Below are 10000 nucleotides of genomic sequence, written 5' to 3'. Positions count from 1 at the left end.
TATGGGATAAGCGACACTTAGAGAGAGAGAGAGAAAGAGAGAGGGAGGGAGGGAGAGACAGACAGACAGACAGACAGACAGAGGAGAGAAACAACGTGTAAGAGAGCAACAATGCCAGTCGCTGTTCCGGCCCCACGGCAAGGCAGGCACGGCAGGCCTGATAAAGCAGGTGTGTTTATTCACAATGCGCTGTTCTCTGTCTGTGCACAACGAGAACAAGACAAGACAAGACAAGACAAGACAAGACACTGGCCTTTTTTTTTTTCTTTCTTTTTTTTTCACCAAGAGAGGGAACAAGACAGATAACAAAAAGCAGTGTTGGCTGCACAAGTTCTTTTGGCATCTCTTCACAGAGAGAGAGAGACAGAGAGAGAGAGAGAGAGAGAGAGAGAGAGACACTTGCACATGATTCAGTTAGTTATACAAAAAAAAGGAATAAAAACATTTAAGAAAAAAATTTACACCAAACCCCCCACCCCCATCCCCGCCACACACACACAGACACACACACACACAACCACACAGTACACACGCACATTCAGACAGACACAGAGAGACAGAGAGAGAGAGAGAGAGAGAGAGAGTGAAACTTCTTCATTTCCCGAATTTGGCTTTTATGCCAAGGTGAGCGAACTCTAGGTAACAGACTATGCACATTCATAGTCACTGGCATGCACTATGTTACATGATATAATGTAACATATATATATATGCCTCTTGAGTGGCTTTATACAAATAGAGAGCGAGATCTTTGGCAAGTCTTTCTCTAATCGTTGACGACGTCAACATTACAAGTCTTAAACAGCCACGGGTTTTGAAAGCATTTCACTGGGATAAACTTGTTCTCAAAGATATATCTTAAATACCGGGCAATAAAGAACAAAGTGAACCTAGTCTTCTGCAGATTCCTGACACGATGGACAAATCAATTTCCGGAGCGTGACTGCTGTTGATACCGATAATAATGGATAAGTTATTCTTATTATTATAATGAATGTGCAATAAACATAGTAGGCGATGCTCATGATTATATTCAAAATAATGTTTATTAGTTCTTTGTTTCTGCATTTAGAATATCACCTGCAATGTGTGGAATGAATGTATGAAACGGTGTATGTGATATTTTTACATTAATTTTGTGTCTTCGTTATATTCCTAATAGCTGTTGTTGTTTTTGTTACAGTTCTGGTCTCCACGTTGTTTACTTGTCTATGTTGTGATAATGCACCTGACAATTTTTCTCTTATTGGAGATAATAAAGTTATCCTTATCTTATCTTAATACTTCAGTCGCACGAAATCTAAATCTCTTCATAATATGTTTTAGACGTCTGTCAAATTTCACTGACGTATAATCAACTTTGGGCACATGACAAGCCACTCGCTTTAAATCAAATATGTCGCTATTTTGAATATTGAAAATCCATTCAAGTTATGCAAATTACACTCCATCAGTCTTCTACGACATAATATAATTATGAATAAAATCGCTAATATTTTCGACATCTTGGTCTAACAACACAATACCAAAAACCATATTAAAAAAAAAAAAGCTCCACTCTCACATTAGATACCCAGTTTTCCTTACCTCTATCATTTAAGAGAGAGAGAGAGAGAGGGAGAGAGAGGGGGGGGGGGGGGTATTTCTCTGGCAGCGATTAATACAGACAATGCAGTTCATCAAGATTCCTGACGTCAATTTAAAAAAAAAAAAAGAAAAAAGAAAAAAAAAAAGACTCCATGACGCAATCTTCAGTTAGATTACAGATACGAAAATTCCCGTTTCGCAATGTGCGCTCTCTCTCTCTCTCTCTCTCTCTCTTGTTTCACCCTGCACTCCAATCTGTAGCTCTGCTCCATAACCCCCGTGCCCCCCCCCCACCCAAGCCCCCTCCCCCCTCCCCTCCACGCACACAGAAAGAAAGAGAAGCGAGACAAAGAGAAGAAGACTATGCAGAGAGTGAGAAAGAACTTCATCGCCAAACAAGAACACGTCAACGAAAAAAAGGAACGGCCCACGTTAACCTTTAGCTTGAATTAAAACAAAGGACAGTACGAATGTTAATGGGGGAAAAAAAAAACAAAAAAAAAACCAAAACAAAACAAAAAAAACCCAGCGTAAACAAGGGAGCAAACTCAACAACCGATGGTAAAAATGTAATTATAAAAAAAAAAAAAAAAATAAAAAAAAAAAATGTTGGGCCACTCAGCAAAGCAACGCCAGAATTGACATTTTCGTTTTTATTTTCATATTTACTTGTTCCGGTTTGTTTTTATTTTATTTTATGGATTCATTGAACTTATCCATATTCATTATATCCATTAATATCCTATTCATATGTTTGTGTTGCATAACAAGAGAGAGAGAGAGAGAGAGAGAGAGAGAAAGACAGAGAGACACAGAGAGAGTGAGGGAAAGAGAAAAAATAAACAGAGAAATCGAGAGAAAGAAATAGATAGATAGAGAGGGGGTTGGGCGGCGGGAGGGGGGGGGGAGGACAGACAGACAGACAGACAGACAGACAGAAACAAGAGAACACGATCGAACCTGTCGACTTCTCTCAAATTGATACAACCCACGCTCTTCAAGTCAAACCTTTCGCATCTTCACTCCCCCCCCCACCCACCCCCCACCCCCCTTCTCCCCCTCCCGGCCGCCCCTTCTCCACCCTCACTCACCCACGACTTCCCTCCCCACCCATCCCCCTCCCCCCCCATCTGCCCCAACAACCCCTTCCCCTCCCAGCTGCCCTGTAAAGTTGGGATCGAATGTGGTTAGTAGTTATCGATTTCGTGTCGTTCATGTAGATTTTATGACAGGGACTTTTCTGCTTCTTCTTCTTCTGCTCCTCCTCCTCCTCCTTCTTCTTCTTCTTCTTCTTCTCTCTCTCTCTCTCTCTCTCTCTCTCTGTTTTGCTCTGTTTGCTGCTGGTATAGTTACTTCTTCTTCTCACTCACTCATGTGCAGAGTCAGTCACTGGAGCGACTCACAGAAGAACTATTCACCAGACTCTTCAAAAGCATGGGTCTCTCTCTCTCTCTCTGTGCACATGGTCTTCCTCCTGTTCTGATAGTTAGTACTGGTGAGTACGTCATACGTAATACTTCTGCGTGGCAGTGCCTGCCTGCCCATCTAACTAAATCTCATAACGATCTTTAGAAGAAAACAAAAATCGTGTTTTATGTCCATGTGTGTAAAAAATTTTATTTCTGCAGCAGGAATATCTTCTATGCCTCCCCCCACCCCTAACTCCCCCCCCCCAACACACACACACACACACATACGCATCTTCCTCCTCAACCCCCCCCCCCCCTCCCTCCCTCCCTGACTTTGTCTCTCTGTCTGACTGTTTCTCTCATGTTGCTTTGTTTTTATACTCGTGTTGGAATTTGGAAACCTCTCTGGAATTTTTTTTGGTTTCTCAAGCACGAATACTTTCTATGCTCTCCCACTCCAATGCCATCCCCCCACCCCCCACTCCCTCCCTCCCTCTCTCTCCGTCTGTCTGTCTGTTTCTCTTTCACGTTGTTGTGGGTTTTTTTCGTCCTCATGTCCGACTAAAGTGATGAACCAATATGCTGGCTAGGAGGGAAAAAAAGAGAGAAAAATGTAAAAAGAAAAAAGAAAAAAGAAAAAGAAGAAGTAATGTCTGCAGCCCAGGTGTAAGTTTCAGACTGCAAGTGTCACTTTCCCATTCGGCATTTGCCTGGTAGATGGGAGATAGAGGAGATGGGAGATAGTTAGATCGAAATAGAGAGAAAAGTGGGGGAGGGGAGAGAAAGGGGGGGGGGGCTGAGAGAGAGGGAGAGGGGGGGGGAAGAATGAGGGGGGGGGGGGGAGAAGAGAGAGTGAGGGAGGCGGAGAAAAGAGAGGCGAGGAAAGACAGAAAGACAGACAGACAGAGAGACAGATGGGGAGGGGAGAGAAAGGGAGGGCTGAGAGAGAGAGGGGGGGAGGGGAGAGGGGCGAGAGAGTGTGAGGGAGGCAGAGAAAAGAGAGGCGAGGAGAGACAGAAAGACAGACACAGAGAGAGATGGGGGAGCGGAGGAAGAGAAAGGGAGGGCTGAGAGAGAGAGAGAGGGGAGGGGAGAGGGGCGAGAGAGAGTGTGAGGGAGGCAGAGAAAAGAGAGGCGAGGAGAGACAGAAAGACAGACAGAGAGAGAGATGGGGGGGCGGAGGAAGAGAAAGGGAGGGCTGAGAGAGAGAGAGAGGGGAGGGGAGAGGGGCGAGAGAGAGTGTGAGGGAGGCAGAGAAAAGAGAGGCGAGGAGAGACAGAAAGACAGACAGAGAGAGAGATGGGGGGGCGGAGGAAGAGAAAGGGAGGGCTGAGAGAGAGAGGGGGGGGAGAGAGGCGGAGAAAAGAGAGGCGAGGAGAGAGAAAGACACAGAGAAAGAGATGGGGAGGGGAGAAAAAGGGAGGGCTGAGAGAGAGAGAGAGAGAGAGGGGAAAGAGAGAGAGGGAGGGATGCGGAGAAAAGAGAGGCGAGGAGAAAGACATACAGAGAGAGAGAGAGAGACCGGGGGGCGGGAGAAAGAAAGGGAGGGCTGAGAGAGAGAGAGAGAGGCGCGGAGTGATGGAGGTGGAGAAAAGAGAAGCGAGGAAAGACAGACAGAGAGAGAAAGAGAAAGAACGGGGCGGGGGGAGGGTGGGAGCGGGGGAGGGAGGGGGGGGCGGAAGATAGGGAAGGAAGTTTCCTCATACAGACTAACAACCCAGGATCAGTGGTCATCTCTTCAGTCATACTCGCACGGATGCGGATTTTCCAACACACAGACATTACAACACACACACACACACACACACACACACACACACACACACACACAAACAAACAACCCAACAACACCAAAAACAAATCAAAACAAAACAAAACAACAAACACCAACGTCATATGGCTTACGGATCCATTCCAACCCGTTGCAGGAATTATATACCCCGTCATTCCTGAGGAAGGAAGAGGCACTGATGGCCTCCCCTGGACTGCATTTTTTACACTTGTTTCTCTCCCCTCATTGACTTGGTGGTGGGGGATCAGCGATGACAACACAACCACGCTTCAAGATCAGCACATTCCATCACGAGATCTGATCTGATAGCTGAAATAATCATGAAAACTTTCCCTCTCTCTCTCTCTCTCTCTCGCTGTATCCCTCTTTTTTTTTTTTTTTTTTGGTTTTTGTTTGTTTGTTTTGTTCCTTTCTTTCATGGCGCGCGCGCGCGCACACACACACACACACACACACGCACACACACACAATCACCAAAGTTCAAAGCGTGATTCATTTCTAGGAAACAGTGTACAGAAGAAAGCAAGGCAGTACAAAGGATCCGATGACGTAAACGCTTATCATGGTAATGAACACGAAATTACAACATCACACGCTCACGCGCACACACACACACACACACACACTCACACGTACGCACAGACATACACACACACACACACACACACACAACCACCCCACTCAAAAGGTTCTCATCATCTTCCACCATTCCTTAATAACCCCCCCCCCCCCCGCCCCCCACCCCTTTTAAAGAAACCTGACAGAACCAGGGAGAAGGGGAGATGAGAGGTATAGTGGAGACTTCAGCTTCAGCTTCCTCAACAAGGCGTCCGCGTGTTCGGATAAATCCATATACGCCTTCACCGCATCTGCCAGGCAGATGCCTGAACGACGGCAAAGCCCGAACGATTTAGACAGGCCTCAAGTGTATGCATATATATATATATATGTGTGTGTGTGTGTGTGTGTGTGTGTGTGTTCACACCACAGTGGATTTTTTTCTACAAAATTTTGCCAGAGGACAACATTTAAGTTGCCATAGGTTCTTTTGTTGTTGCTGTTGTCGTTGTCGTCGTTATTGTTGGGTTTTTTTTTGGGTTTTTTTCAGTGCGACATGTGCGTGCTGTAAATGGGGGAGCTCGATTGATCTCGCCTCATCCGAATGACCAGACGCTCATGTGTTTTTGTTTTTTGTTTGTTTTTTTGTTGTTTTTGTTTTATCCAGTCAAACCTGGGAGAAAGGGCAAGACCAAGGGTTTCGAACCCAGGACCTCACAGACACTCTTATCAGCAAATGTTCGTATTCAGCATTCCGCCCCCCCTACCCTTCAAAGTGGGGGTTTCATTGTGGAGAAATCAGACCTGAGGTGTTGGGAGGGGCAGGGGCGGTGGTGGGGTGGGGGTGGGGGGTGGGAGAGAGGACAAGAGAGGCAGGCAGAGTTGGGTTGGCGTATAAGGGGGGTGGTGGTGGGGTGGGGGTAGGGGGGGCGGGAAGGAAGGTAGCACAGGAATTAGCTTCATCGTTCTGACGGCCTGCTAACCTTTCCCTAAGGGAAATGGGGGGAGGGGAGTGGGGGTGGGGGGGGTGTGGGGGTCGGGGGGGGGGGGGGGGGTGTTAAGAGGGCTGTCATGGCACCACGTCTGTCTTGTGTCTCTTGTCGATCGGTCTCTGATCCTGTGCCTCTTGTTTGTTGTCTTGAGAACAGGGCTCACAAAATGTTAGGGACCACTCACTACTTGGTAAGGCAAGTAAAGGCCAAGGCAAGCTTGCAATGCAAGGCGAGGCAAGGCGAGGCATGGCATGGAAAGGCAAGGCAAGGCGAGGCAGGGCATGGCAAGGCGAGGCAAGGCAGGGCATGGCAGGGCAAGGCAAGGTAAAGCAAGACAAGGCAAGATCAAGGCAAGGCAAGGCAAGATCAAGGCAAGGCAAGGGCAAGGCAAGGCAAGGCAAGATCAAGGCAAGGCAAGGCAAGATCAAGGCAAGGGCAAGGCAAGGCAAGATCAAGGCAAGGGCAAGGCAAGGCAAGGCAAGGCAAGGCAAGGGCAAGGCAAGGGCAAGGCAAGGCAAGACAAGAAGTTTATTTCATGTACCCTCTAGGGGCATTGAAACGTTCCACACATGCATCTTTTACGCTCATCACACAGATTGATCTTAAAAGAAATCAACCAAAGTATTAACACACACACACACACACACACACACGCACTCACACACACACACACACACACACACACACACACACACACACACTCGAGCAACCAAGCAAATTACACATTACCAAGATGTGTTTTCCCTAGCAGTTATAGAACGTGCACACTTTTTCTTCTGATGGGTACACGATGACATTAATGATGATGGAGAATTTTCGCCGAGCAGCGGTGTGTGTATACAAGCACTTGTAATTAGCCGGCACCCACTCGTAACCGTGAAAGTGCTTCCTTGAACATCCACTTATTTACTTCTTCTAATCATTATTATAAAATAGAAGAGAAGAGAAGAATAGAAATACGTCTTTATTACCAAGTGTACCGGGATCACAAGGAATACTGAGGGGAGGGGGGGGGAGGGGTGTGCGGGTGGGGGGGATGAGGAGATAGTACATAAAAAGGTACAAACATAAATAGAAAATCATACTCACAGATACAGTAGAATTTAGGATACGTACATGTGCATATCAATGCATTACACATCATTATTATTATTATTATTATTATTATTTAATTTCAATTCATTTGATCTTATTTCTACAATGACAAACTATCGTTTACAAAGCACTGGATAACGGGGAAAATATTTTTTGTTTGTTGGAACATCGACTTCTCAAGCGCTTGTCTCTCTCTCTCTCTCTCTCTCTCTCTCTCTCAAACTGCTCGAGGGGCATGTGTATCCTTGAAACAGCCGTTTGTACGCTCAGTGAGATGTCCGTGGTAGGCCATGTTGCATGCAGCCTGTAGGATTTATTCAATAACCTCTCATTTTTCGAAAAAAAAACAACAAACCAACCAACAACCAAAAACCGTTTTATGAAAACATAATTATTATCGGCTTTCTACGAAGTGGTCTTAAACTTTTTTTTTTGGCGAAGTCTGTCGTTCATTCACCCCCCCCCCCCCCCCCCCCACCACCCTTTTTTTTTTCTTTCACATTCTTCTCAGAAAGAACATTACGCAAGTTCCTATAATTATGGTTCTTCACTTTTTTGTGTGTGTGAAGTCTGTAGTTCACCCCCCCCCCCTCTCCCCACCCACTTTTTCTTTCTCATTCCTCTTCGAAAAAATATTTATATATATTATGCAAGTTCTCAAATGGTCCTTCACTTTTTTTGTGTGTGTGAACCCTGTATTTTCTGTTATTATTTTCTTTTAAACACGAATCTCCCGTTGGAATAGGGACGAGTCTGTGTGCGTGCGTGCGTGCGTGCGTGCGTGTGTGTGTGTGTGTGTGTGTCCCCGAGACAGCGAGAGACTGACCACTGTTAAGTGTGCCAGCCAATCTGTCCGTCTCCCTGTCACTCTGCCTGTCTGCCTTGTCCTCCCTGTCGGGGAGAGCGAGAGGGGAAAGTCTGTCCCTGTTAAGTGACAAAGCTAATCGCTCTCTCACTCCCTCTCTCTCTCTCTGTGTCCCTCTCTCCCTGTCTCTCTCTCTCTCTCTCTTTCTGTGTCCCTTTCCCTCCCTATCTCTCTCTCTATCTCTGTCCCTCTCCCATTCTCCCAAACTCTCTCTCTCTGCCCCTCTCCCTCTCTCCCTGTCTATCTCTCTCTCTCTCTCTGTCCCCCTCCCCCTCTCTCTGTGTCCCTCTCCCTCTCTCCCTATCTCTCTCTGTGTCCCCCCTCTCTCTCTGTGTCCCTCTCCCTGTCTATCTCTCTCTCTCTCTGTATCCCTCTCCCTCTCTCCCTATCTCTCTCTGTGTCCCCCCCTCTCTCTGTGTCCCTCTCCCTCTCTCTGTCCCTTTCTCATTCTCTCTCTCTCTCTCTCTCTCTCGCACACACGTTTGCACATAACTACACACACACACACACACACACTGACGCGCGAGTGCGCATCGGTTTGGCCTGCAACCCTAGAGGCCTTGGATCTGTACAGTTTCCCAGCTGAATACATGAATACGCACGTTAAATATCCCATAAAAGATTTTAGCCAGAAATAGGGGGGAAAAACAACTACAAAAAAAAAAACACCCCAAAATATGTATCGACCACAACAGGCGTCTCACTGTGTGAAGTGGTAGAAAAACACAGCCGCACACGTCCACAGCACAATCATCTCTATGTGCATGAGTGTGTGTGTGTGTATGTGCGCGCGTGTGTGTGTGCGTGTGCGTGCGTGCGTGCCCACGCGGGCGCTCTAGTGTTTGTGCGTGCATGTGTCCTTGTGTGTATGTGCGTGTATGTGCGCACGTGGGCGCTGTGTGTGTGTGTGTGTGTGTGTGTGTCTGTGGGAGTGTGCGTGCGTGTGTGTATGTGCGGGGGTGCGCGCAAGCAAGCGCTGTGTGTGTGGGTATGTATGTGTGCGTGTGTGTGTGTGTGTGTGTGTGTGTAAGCCCACGCGCGCGCGCGCCGACACGTGATAGTCGGAACACAGTACTACTCTATGTATGGGGTACGGTAGCAAGCTTGTTTTTTTCGCCCTCAGAAAGGATCCAGCAGGGGCATATAAAACAAGGGAAAACAAGTCTTCCTCTCCGCCTCAACCCCCACCCCCTCCCTCCCCTCTACAACTCCCACCCCCCCACCCACCCCCGTAGCAATTCACACATAACTCCACCTCCCCCCCACCGTCCCCCACTACACCCACCCACACCCACACCCCAACAACGCTTGCCGCCACCACCACCACCACGTTCATCACCCGATAATTATCACCCGGATAATTAGCCAGAACGCCAACACTAAACACCAGCACCACCAAGGGGAAAAAAAAAAACACAAAAAATCCAGGACGATATACGTACGTGTCAACAACGACAGGAACTGACGCCACTGGCTCGCATCATGGCTGTCAGCCAGTGCTCCCCCGATCACACCCCCCCCCCCCCCCCCCCCCCCCCCCCCCCCCCCCCCCCCCACCACCACCCTCCCGACACCCCCACACCCTCGCCTAAAGGGCGGAGGATGTGTATGTACGAATGCATGTATGGGTAAGGTAATGTGTATGATGTATGTGTGGTATGCGTATGGTTATTTTGTGGTATGCACAGTGGTAATAGGCATT

The sequence above is a fragment of the Babylonia areolata genome, chromosome 25 (genome assembly GCF_041734735.1).
Source record: "Babylonia areolata isolate BAREFJ2019XMU chromosome 25, ASM4173473v1, whole genome shotgun sequence".
Classification (NCBI taxonomy): Eukaryota; Metazoa; Mollusca; class Gastropoda; order Neogastropoda; family Buccinidae; genus Babylonia; species Babylonia areolata.
The sequence above is the reverse complement of the archived record's forward strand: the minus strand, read 5'-3'. Positions refer to the sequence as shown.